Below are 10,285 nucleotides of genomic sequence, written 5' to 3' on the forward strand. Positions count from 1 at the left end.
TTTTTTTCTGGGGATTAGCTACGAATTTGCTACGGTTTCCACTCGTAGCAAGCTTACCTGAAAAATAGCGAACAACCCATATGTACACATAAATTCTTCGCACCTGTCCTATTCTTCTCGTCTAGACCAGACGAATTCCACCACACCTTTATTAAGACCTAATTTTACCCCTAAACAAAAACCCCAATTTAGAATCCTAAACCTTGGACCGGCCTCTAATGGCGAAACACGATTAAGGCACGCAAGCTCAAAACAAACAATCCAGAAACGTTCATGGCGTTAAAACAAACCTAAAATGAAATTAAATTTCAACGAGGATGCATATATTGTCCAGATCGACTAAGTTTTCAGAACGACTTACTTTGACAAATAGGAGATAGTTCTGGGGGTGCTGATGAAGCATGATGATCGAGGTAGCTTTAGAATCCTTCAAGGAACGATTTGCACTCCTTAAATCCCCTTGCTATTGCTTAATTCTTCGAAACCGAATTGGAGTTTCTTGATGAATTTTTTGAGTTCATGCACACACTCCTCTGCCCAGAATTTCGTCCCCTAATCCTATGCATTGTGTTTCATACTTATAGGGGAGTGGATTAGGTCAAAAACAAAGGCCAAGAGATCTTTGAATCCAATTTTGCAAGTTTTGGGAAAATTGATTTTATTTTTGAATATAAACTTGCTATTTTTGTCCTTATTTTGTATTAATCTTTCCCAATCAAATTATCACGAAAATTATATTATAACTTGCAATAAATATTGATTGGATTTGATCAATATGAATCCTTTCACTCAATATTTGATTTTCTTTTCCATTATATCACTTTAAATCATTTTTAAATGAAATAAAAATTATATAAAATCAAATAAAAGGCTAAAATTCGTGGCATATGGTTTGGATAACCTAAATGACTTGTGGACCAAGTTAAAGTCATAAAAGTATGGCCCATTTGCAAAAATCCAATTTGGACCTCCTTTATTTCACATTTTGTCCTCCAAAATTACCTAACTTTGACCAAGCATATCTCACTCAATTTTTAAGCTATGAGGGAGTTCTAGGACTTTTTGGAAACCTCAAGAGGTCCTCTATAAGCCACTTTGGAACATATCTTTCATTTGAAGCTTTTATCTTGATCACATCCTCTTTGACAAAAAACTGCTTTTGAATGATGTTTGAAAAGGACCTGTAATTTTTTGTATCATATCTTCCAAATGAAGGATTTCTAGCCTTGGCTTGTGAGAGACAAAGTCTTAGAGAATCCAATTTCCTTCAAAATAGGCTTTGAGTGGGTAATTTTTGATGTTCCATGTGAATGTTATGGCCAGTCAAAGTTGAGTTGACTTTCTCCTAAAGAAACCCTAATTTGAACCTTTTTGCATTTGTTCATCTCTGAGTTTCTATTGATGGATCATGATCAACCTTTGATCAAATGGTGGATATATCCTCCTATACTTGATGTTTGACCAAAGATTAGAGGTTTGGACCATGCTTTGATTGTGGTTGACTTTTAGGTTTAATCAGTTGACTATGAATCTTGGAATTGCTTGAGCAAGTAACCTTTGGAGTTGAGCCTTGACTTTTTCCATAGAGTTATCTTAGGTCATTATGAACCATAGAACTTTGATTGAGAACCTTATCTTATTGATATTTTCAAGAGAACCTTATCCTAATTGTAGATGGGATGAAGAAGGCAAATTTTGGGGTATGACAACCCCATACATAACTGACTAGTATATTATGCATGAAACGTTAAAAATAGATATTCAGTACATACAAAATCTATAGCTATAGAAAGATCAATATTGAGTACAACATGAAATTCTACTAGGACTAACAAAACATGTGTCTTCAATGGATCTGCACAGCGGAAAATGAGATCTGACGAGGTCTCCGAGCCATCACCAATTTCAAGTCTTCAGTCCAAACCTGCTACTGACCAAACGCTACTAAACTGTACCTTGGCTAAATAGAGGTTAGAAGGATGCTCTTGCTGCCATTGGACTTCCACCATAGCCAAAGCTTCATCTCCATGCTCACCAAACCCGTAACCCCTTTATAACTCATTTCAGCATGCATTATCCAACTTCAAACTCACATATCTCCTTCAAAACAGAGGTTGATTTAGTGGAGGCTGCCATTGGAGTACAAAAATGGAAAAGATGGACATGATTCTTCTTTCTCCCACTTGCTTCTAAGCTCTCCCATCTTTCTTTCTTACTAAAAATCTGAGTTGGAGAGACTAATGTCTTACCTACTAGCCTTAAGCCCATGCAAATAGAGATTAATGTCCAATTTATCCCCCAACTAAGTCATAACTACAATCTTGCCATTGGTTGTTTTCTAACTAATATCTTTCTATTCCAACTAGCATTCCTTTAATCATAATAAATCTATAATTCCTTCTTAACACTTCATAAATATAGAATAAGTCTATTGTGCATTCCAATTACCAATTAACCGATTAAATGATAATTACCGATGTCGGAGGGTCAGGGTATTACATTCTCCCCCCCCCCCTTAAATTGAATTCGTCCTCAAATTCTTTCCGGTTACCACGGAAACAACATGTCCAAATCTATACCAACGAAGGGATGAAATGTTCCTTACATTTGTCTTTAGATAATCTGACAACTCCGTCTGAGGGTCATTCCATACGAAGAAACATAATCTGCCAAAATACTTGCGTCCCAATATACATGATCAGAAAATATAATCCTCACGCAAACCATCTCTGTAGATACTTCGCCTTAACATACCCCGGAAAATATTCTTCCAAGGTCCTAGACCTTCACTGCTCCATATTAGATTTCATAACTTCAAAAATCTTAGTAATCCCCTTATGTCGGATATCCTTCGTTCCATTCTCTGGCGTGTTCACCCTCGTTCAACAAACATTACTGATTTACTTAGTGTCATACCCTAATTTTGACCCCCCTGAGATGTCACATCTCCAGACTTTTCATCAAATTCAAAATAGATACTCAGAGCAGTCACTTATTCATCTGGTCCTTAATCGAGGATGTTCAAGGACAAAAGAGCTCAAGAAAAGGATCAATCAATAAAAGGATTAGTCTCCAATACAATCATAGGACTCAAAAAGCTTCATTCTATTCACCTATGATTGATTAGACACCAATCATTTGGGCTCAGGTTTGCTTAGTTCACCAATCTAGGGTTTTGAGCCCATCAAGTACTATAATCAGGGACCACATTTGGGAAACCCTAAAAAGCTCAGGGACATCTATCAAATGGTTCAAACATCTTCAAATGATCCATATGACAATATCCATTTAGCATTACACTACAATTCAAGATCCACAGTCATCAATTTCATCAGGTCGACAATTAGGGTTTTTGACCTAATTCACCTAGACAGTTGACTTTTAATCAGGACAGCGATCCAAAACTCAAAACATGACTCAATAACTTCTATCAACTCAATATGATCCATTCATATCATTCATTTGAGGAGAAGGACTTGATTCATTACCAAAGTCCAAAATTTCACTTCATCTGGAAAAAGTCAACTGTACAAAATCACCTTTGACTTTCAAGTTTTTGGTCAAACCATGACTTTTGGGGACCAATATCATCAATATATGATTATTGAAGTCATTTGTCCAAAGAAAAACAAGAAAATTCATCAAGGATCAAAAAGTCAACAAAAGTCAAACTAAGTGCATTTTGACTAGTTCATGGATCTCAAAATTTCACCTACACAACTCAAAAAACTTCCAACATGAAAGTTGTAGATCTCATCAAATAAAACAACTTCTCACAAAGGAAATTTCTTCAAGAGATCAATCATTTAAGAGATATGGACTTTGGAAGTTATTGGTCATGAAAAACTTGAAAAAATTCTAAGTATTTTGACCTAGTTTTCTTCAAACTTTAGGCCTGTTTTACACAAATTTCCCAAATGATTTTGGAAAAACTCCAAACTAATGAATTGAAGTACATATTAAGGGATTTCCAAATTATGCTCAACCTTCTCCAAATTCATTTTGAGCTAGGAGTTATGCTTGTTCAAAGTTGGCCTCATGAAGTGAAATTATAGGTCATGTACAATTTGAAACTTTGCAATTTTGTGCAAATGGCTTCACTAATGGATGCTACACGACCCATAACACATCTGTAAACATACCATGCATCCATTTTCACCATGGCATAAGAATTGAAGAAGATCCCTAAAAACAAGAACATGTGATTATGTAATCATTACTTTTGAGAATTTATGGTAAGCAATGATTCATCAATTGGAATCTTCTCCTAAGCCAATAGGAAGCCTCTACATATCAGAAATGTTCCCCAAGATCAGATGAGATCAATGGATAGGGAGCTAGATCGGTTTGGCCATCATTGCATTTTGGAGATTCTTTGAATTTCTTCATGGCCAAGAAACCAAAACTCCCTCATTAAGCAAGCTCACTCCTCCAATCTGTACAGAACTCTTTGCCTATAAATAGAAGTGTCATCCTTCCTATTAATCACACCAAAACAACTACAATTCTTGCTTTCTCCTTCTTCCTTTCACACTTAGTATTTTCAAAGGTTCTTTGGCAAGAAGACTCGGGTTCTTCAAACCAGAGCTTTTCTTTTGAAACTAAGTGTTCTAACCTTTCAAGGGGGTCCATTAGAAGTGATCCAAACACCTGGAATACTTTTGTAAGTGCAAGAACACCATCTTCACTTTCAATTTGGAGCAAAGTCATTTGGAGGTCCATAGAGCAATTCAGAAGGTGTCAGGCAAGTCCAACCATCCAAACAGGTTCCTTAGGGTGTGGTGAAGCTATCCAGATGGTCGCAGCTCATCTGTAAGTTCAGAATCACTAACCTCCATGATCACTTGAAGCTCAAAAGGAAGGTATCGAGTAAGGAACTTCTGAGGTATTCAGGTCACAATAAGCATTCAGATAGCTTCGTTGAGTCCCCAGGAAGCTTTTAGGATCATCCATACAAGCTCAGGAGCTCTCTATCAGTCTCACGACCTTCATTTTCAGAGGTAAGTTTCTCAACTCCATCTCTTTAATTCGTGTACTCTTTTTGATATATCTCGATGCTAGTGTGTTCAGCATCATCAGAGGATTAAAAACCTTCTATCATCATTCATTTATTCATCTTTTTCATCATTTAATTTTAAAATTAGGGTTTATATGTTCTTCGTGTTCATACTGAAATTCTTTAATTACACTTAGGATAAATGAATTCTGTGATCATAATCATGTTCCTCGTTTAAAAACGAGCAAGTTTGATGTTTGAATAATTTAAAATGGTTGAGAGATGAGAGAGTTCAGAAATCCAAGATGGAGGAGCTAGAGGTTGAAGATGATAATGGTGATGGCGCCATTTTTTGAATTCTTAGGTCTGAGTTTAAAATAAATTTGGTGGTGGGTGTGTTATTTACGAATTCATCATAATGGCCCAATGGTTACAGCGCGCGTCCAAAGTCTCTCTTGCTTAAGGTCTGGGGTTCGATCCCCCCCTCAGACCTTTTGTTTCATTTTATTTTTTTTCACTCATTTATGAACATGTTTTGAAATATAATGACTTGGAGGTATTCACATAACAAGCTGCGCGCCTGGTCCAGATGGTAAGTGTTTTAGCTGGTAACCTACAGGGCGTGAGTTCAAGCCCTTTAGGAGACAAAACCTATTTTTTTAGCTCTTTTCTCATTCAATTTCTTCACAACTTCACCCAATTAATTCACTTATCAAATTAAATCATTTTCTTTTCATTTTTTGCACACTTCTTATTTAATATATCTATTTTGAGAATATCCAAAAAATTAAAAAAAAATGTATTATTTTGATATATTTTAATTAGGTTTAAAATCATATGTTTTAAGTATGTTTTAAATACTTTAAAATATAGTTTTCACTTAATTTCAAAACCTAATCTCTTGTACATACTTTTATGTTAAAACCCTAATAATTTAGGTCTTAATTAGGTGTAGGCTTTGCCTTTATCATAATTAAGTTGGTTTTTATCAATTTTCAAAAACTATTTTCAATCTGCGATCAAATAGACGATCCAGGTTTTCATACAACAAAACTATGTATCACTCAATTGTTTTTCATAAACAGTAAATCACTTTCTTTGGGCCTCTAATAGAGTGTAAGTCCCAACACCTTCTTTCTTTTCTTAGTTTGTTTTCAAAAACTGTATTTACAAAATCTTCTTTCTGTTTTCAAAACATTCTTCTGGTATTTGAAGGGCATTATTCCTGGTGAAACTCTTCACATACCTATGTGACCTATGTCCATCTTCAATTCTTCTGTTTTCAAAAACCTTTAACTGTTTACAATAAACTGTTATCAATAAACAAAATTGCTGGTGAGGCTTTGCACATACTTCTTCAAAGGCCTCCACTCCATCCAGGTTAGTACATACTGTCAAATAAAAACTGTATATATATTCTTTAGAACTACGTCTGAGTGAAACCTTAGGACAGTTAAACTATATATATATATATATTATAGGAATATGGCCTAGGATTCAGAATGTCTTCCCGGTGAAGGCTCTTTCCTAATTAGAGATCTTTAGTTCTAACCCTCAAGATGAATTATTCCCGGTGAAACATCTTGAAAAATCCTTAGAACCCAAAATCGGACACATCCACCCAAGAGGAATTATTCCCGGTGAAACCTCTTACCCATTTGCTTAGAGCCAAAATAAGTTCAAAACCACATAGCTTTCTCTTGTGCTATAACAAGGACCCTCGATGACCCTCGATTAGCCTCCTCTTGGGCTCTGTACAAGGACCCACAGGCTTCTTAAAAGCATTCCCAGCTTCCTCTTGAGCTTGTATACAAGGACCCATCAGGTTTCTTATAAACATAGGAACAAGTCTTTAGTTACCTTTCAGCCTACCATGGTGAGTTTCTTCCATTCTTAAAACCAGACTTTCAAACAAGCTAAGAATGTCTCAATCTCACATTGAGTACACCTTTTGGAATGAGAGACATGGACAGTCTGTGTCACCCTTATCTTCATTAGTTTTCCTTCGCAAAGTCTAGGTTCCCTATCTATCTATCCTCAGTCAGTGTCAGCCTTAATCTTGGGCTTTAAGCAAGAAGTCTCAACTAGATAATCATTCTGCCATCATCAAAAACCCCTGGAAAGGGTCAGCCTCCAAGATCATACCTTTAAATCCAAATTCCCTCGAAAGGGATAGCTTCCAAAAATTAAACTTTCAAAAGATAAACTCTCCAGCAGAGTAAAACCCCTAAAAAGGGTTAGCCTCCCAAATCAGTCCTCTAAAGTCATAATTCCCTGTTTTAAAAGATAAAATTTCACTTAAGGTTAGTCTTAGTCAATAAAAAAACCAATTCCCCGGTAGAGTCTACTTTAGGTCAATCCTCCAAACAAGTCACCAGTAGAGTTCATCTTCAAACCTGGATCGTTCATTCAATAATTCCTGTTTAACAAAAGCACAATTTTCAGTAGGGTCAACCTTTAGTTCCTAAACAAATAGGATAATCCTCAAAAGAGTCAAAACCCCCTATGAGTCAAAGATCCCAGACCGGTAGATCTTTCTTTAAAAAGTCAGCCTCAACCTTGGGCTTTGTACAAGGCACATACTCCCCTTAGGGTCAAAATTTTACTCATAGGTATCCCCCTATTCAGTGTCAGCCTCAACCTTGGGCTTTATACAAGGCAGATAATAGAGTCTCCCCAGTGAGTCCTTCACCATCAAATAGCCACAACCTTGGGCTTCGTACAAGGCAGATAAAACCATATCTCTTGTGTCAAAGATTCCTAACCTCTAGGATCTTTTCCCCATAGAGTCATCCTTACTCAATTTCCTCAACAATCAGCCACAACCTTGGGCTTCATACAAGGCAGAAAATAATGACTTCCCCAGCTAAGAGTCAGCCACAACCTTGGGCTTTATACAAGGCACAAAAATAGAGTCTCCCTAGGTAGAATCAACCTCAATTCTGGGCTTTGTACAGAACACAAAGACCTCTTAGTTTAAGCCAATCCCCAGTAGAGTTATCTCACAGAGTCAATAAAACAATCAAAAAGCCTCAAGCTTGGGCCTCACAACATTGCTGTTGTAATATATTAGTGAGATTAAGCTTAAACTTAAGAGAAAATCACAGTTGTGATAATAGCTTTATAAGAAGCATTGTAACTCTTAAACGAATGTGTTTACATTAAGTTCTAAGAACTAGAGTGATCAGGTTGTTGATCAGTATACTCTAGAAAGTCTTAAAGGGTATCTAAGTAGTTTGTTCCTAGAGTTATCAGGTTGTGATCAGTATACTTTAGAAGACTTAGAAATTGTCTAAGTGGAAAACCATTGTAATCTTGTGTGATTAGTGGATTAAATCCTCAGGTGAGGTAAATCACTCCAAGGGGGTGGACTGGAGTAGTTTAGTTAACAACGAACCAGGATAAAAATCTTTGTGCAAATTGTTTTTATCTTACAAGTTTCAAAAGCTACACTTATTCAAACCCTCGCTTTCAAAGTGTTTTTCTATCCTTCAAGTGTCTGCCTTAATCTTGGGCTTTAAACAAGAAGTCTCAACTAGATAATCATTCTGCCATCATCAAAAACCCCTGGAAAGGGTCAGCCTCCAAGATCACTCCTTTAAATCCAAATTCACTGGAAAGGGTTAGCTTCCAAAAATTAAACTTTCAAAAGATAAACTCTCCAACAGAGTAAAACCCCTAGAAAGGGTTAGCCTCCCAAATCAGTCCTCTAAAGTCATAATTCCCTGGAAAGGGTAAGCTTCCAAAAATTCAACTTTTAAAAGATAAAATTTCACTTAAGGTCAATCTCAACCTTGGGCTTTGTACAAGGCACATAATAGAGTCTCCCCAGTGAGTCCTTCACCATCAAGTAGCCACAACCTTGGGCTTCGTACAAGGCAGATAAAACCATATCTACTGTGTCAAAGATTCCTAACCTCTAGGATCTTTTCCCCATAGAGCCATCCATACTCAATTTCCTCAACAATCAGCCACAACCTTGGGCTTCATACAAGACAGAAAATAATGACTTCCCCAGCTAAGAGTCAGCCACAACCTTGGGCTTTATACAAGGCACAAAAATAGAGTCTCCCTAGGTAGAATCAGCCTCAATTCTGGGCTTTGTACAGAACACAAAGACTTCTTAGTTCAAGCCAATCCCTAGTAGAGTTATCTCCCGGAGTCAATAAAACAATCAAAAAGCCTCAAGCTTGGGCCTCATTCAAGCCAGCTAAAAAATCAAATCTTTCAAACAGTAGATAGACATAGCTCATCTTCATAGGTAAGTATTTCTCCTATCTCACCACAAACAAACAATCATTTCAAACATTCTCCCAATTAGAACTCATGAAAGGCATGCTCCGAGGCAAACACACACAAACTTGTACAACTTTCCCTAATTTGGTCGAGAATCTTTCATTCAAGAGGCATGTGGCTGTCATACTTGATCAACCAAGTAGGCTCCCTCTCTTAATGAAACAATTTTAGCTTTTCTGTCACTTTAAAAATGTTTGTGGTGGAATAGTATAAATACCTCTCTGTAAAGATGATTTCATGTCTCTTTACTGTAAACAAAGATTTAATTCAAGCTTCAACCTTGAGCTTCAAGCAAGGCACCCAAAAATATCAATTTCCCTAATTAGTTCTCCGAACTACAAAAAGCTCTGACTTCCATTAGGGATATGTAGGCATGAGGTTCACAAGGAATCTCAGCGAGCTAATAAAAAACCAAAAATAGTCAGTTTGTCTGTCTTTCTTTAATTCAATTCAATTCCTTCTCCTAACACAAAGGAGAAACTTTCCCAATCATTCAGCAACAAACACAAACACATAGACACAAAGAAGGTTCTCGTAGAGTACTATGGATATGTAGGGTGCTTAAACTCTTCCCTATGTATAACCGACCTCCCGGACTCCAGAATTTCTAGTCTAGGTGAATCCCCACACTTAGCAAACTCCTAGGGTTTATTTGAGATCTTTTTCCCCTTTCCTCCTCGTAGGATAATTAAAAAGTTCGTGTGATATCGTAGGAAGAACTGAAACAAAATTAATCCCGCCCGGGCGCATTCTCCTTCCAAATTTCGCGTGAAGGGTCTAGCGTGCCGTCCTCCCAAGTGAAACGGGGAGGTAAGTTTCTCAACTCCATCTCTTTAATTCGTGTACTCTTTTTGATATATCTCGATACTAGTTTGTTCAGCATCATCAGAGGATTAAAAACCCTCTATCATCATTCATTTATTCATCTTTTTCATCATTTAATTTTAAAATTAGGGTTTATATGTTCTTCGTGTTCATACTAAAATTCTTTAA

Source organism: Vicia villosa, unplaced genomic scaffold (genome assembly GCF_029867415.1).
Source record: "Vicia villosa cultivar HV-30 ecotype Madison, WI unplaced genomic scaffold, Vvil1.0 ctg.000252F_1_1, whole genome shotgun sequence".
Lineage (NCBI taxonomy): Eukaryota > Viridiplantae > Streptophyta > Magnoliopsida > Fabales > Fabaceae > Vicia > Vicia villosa.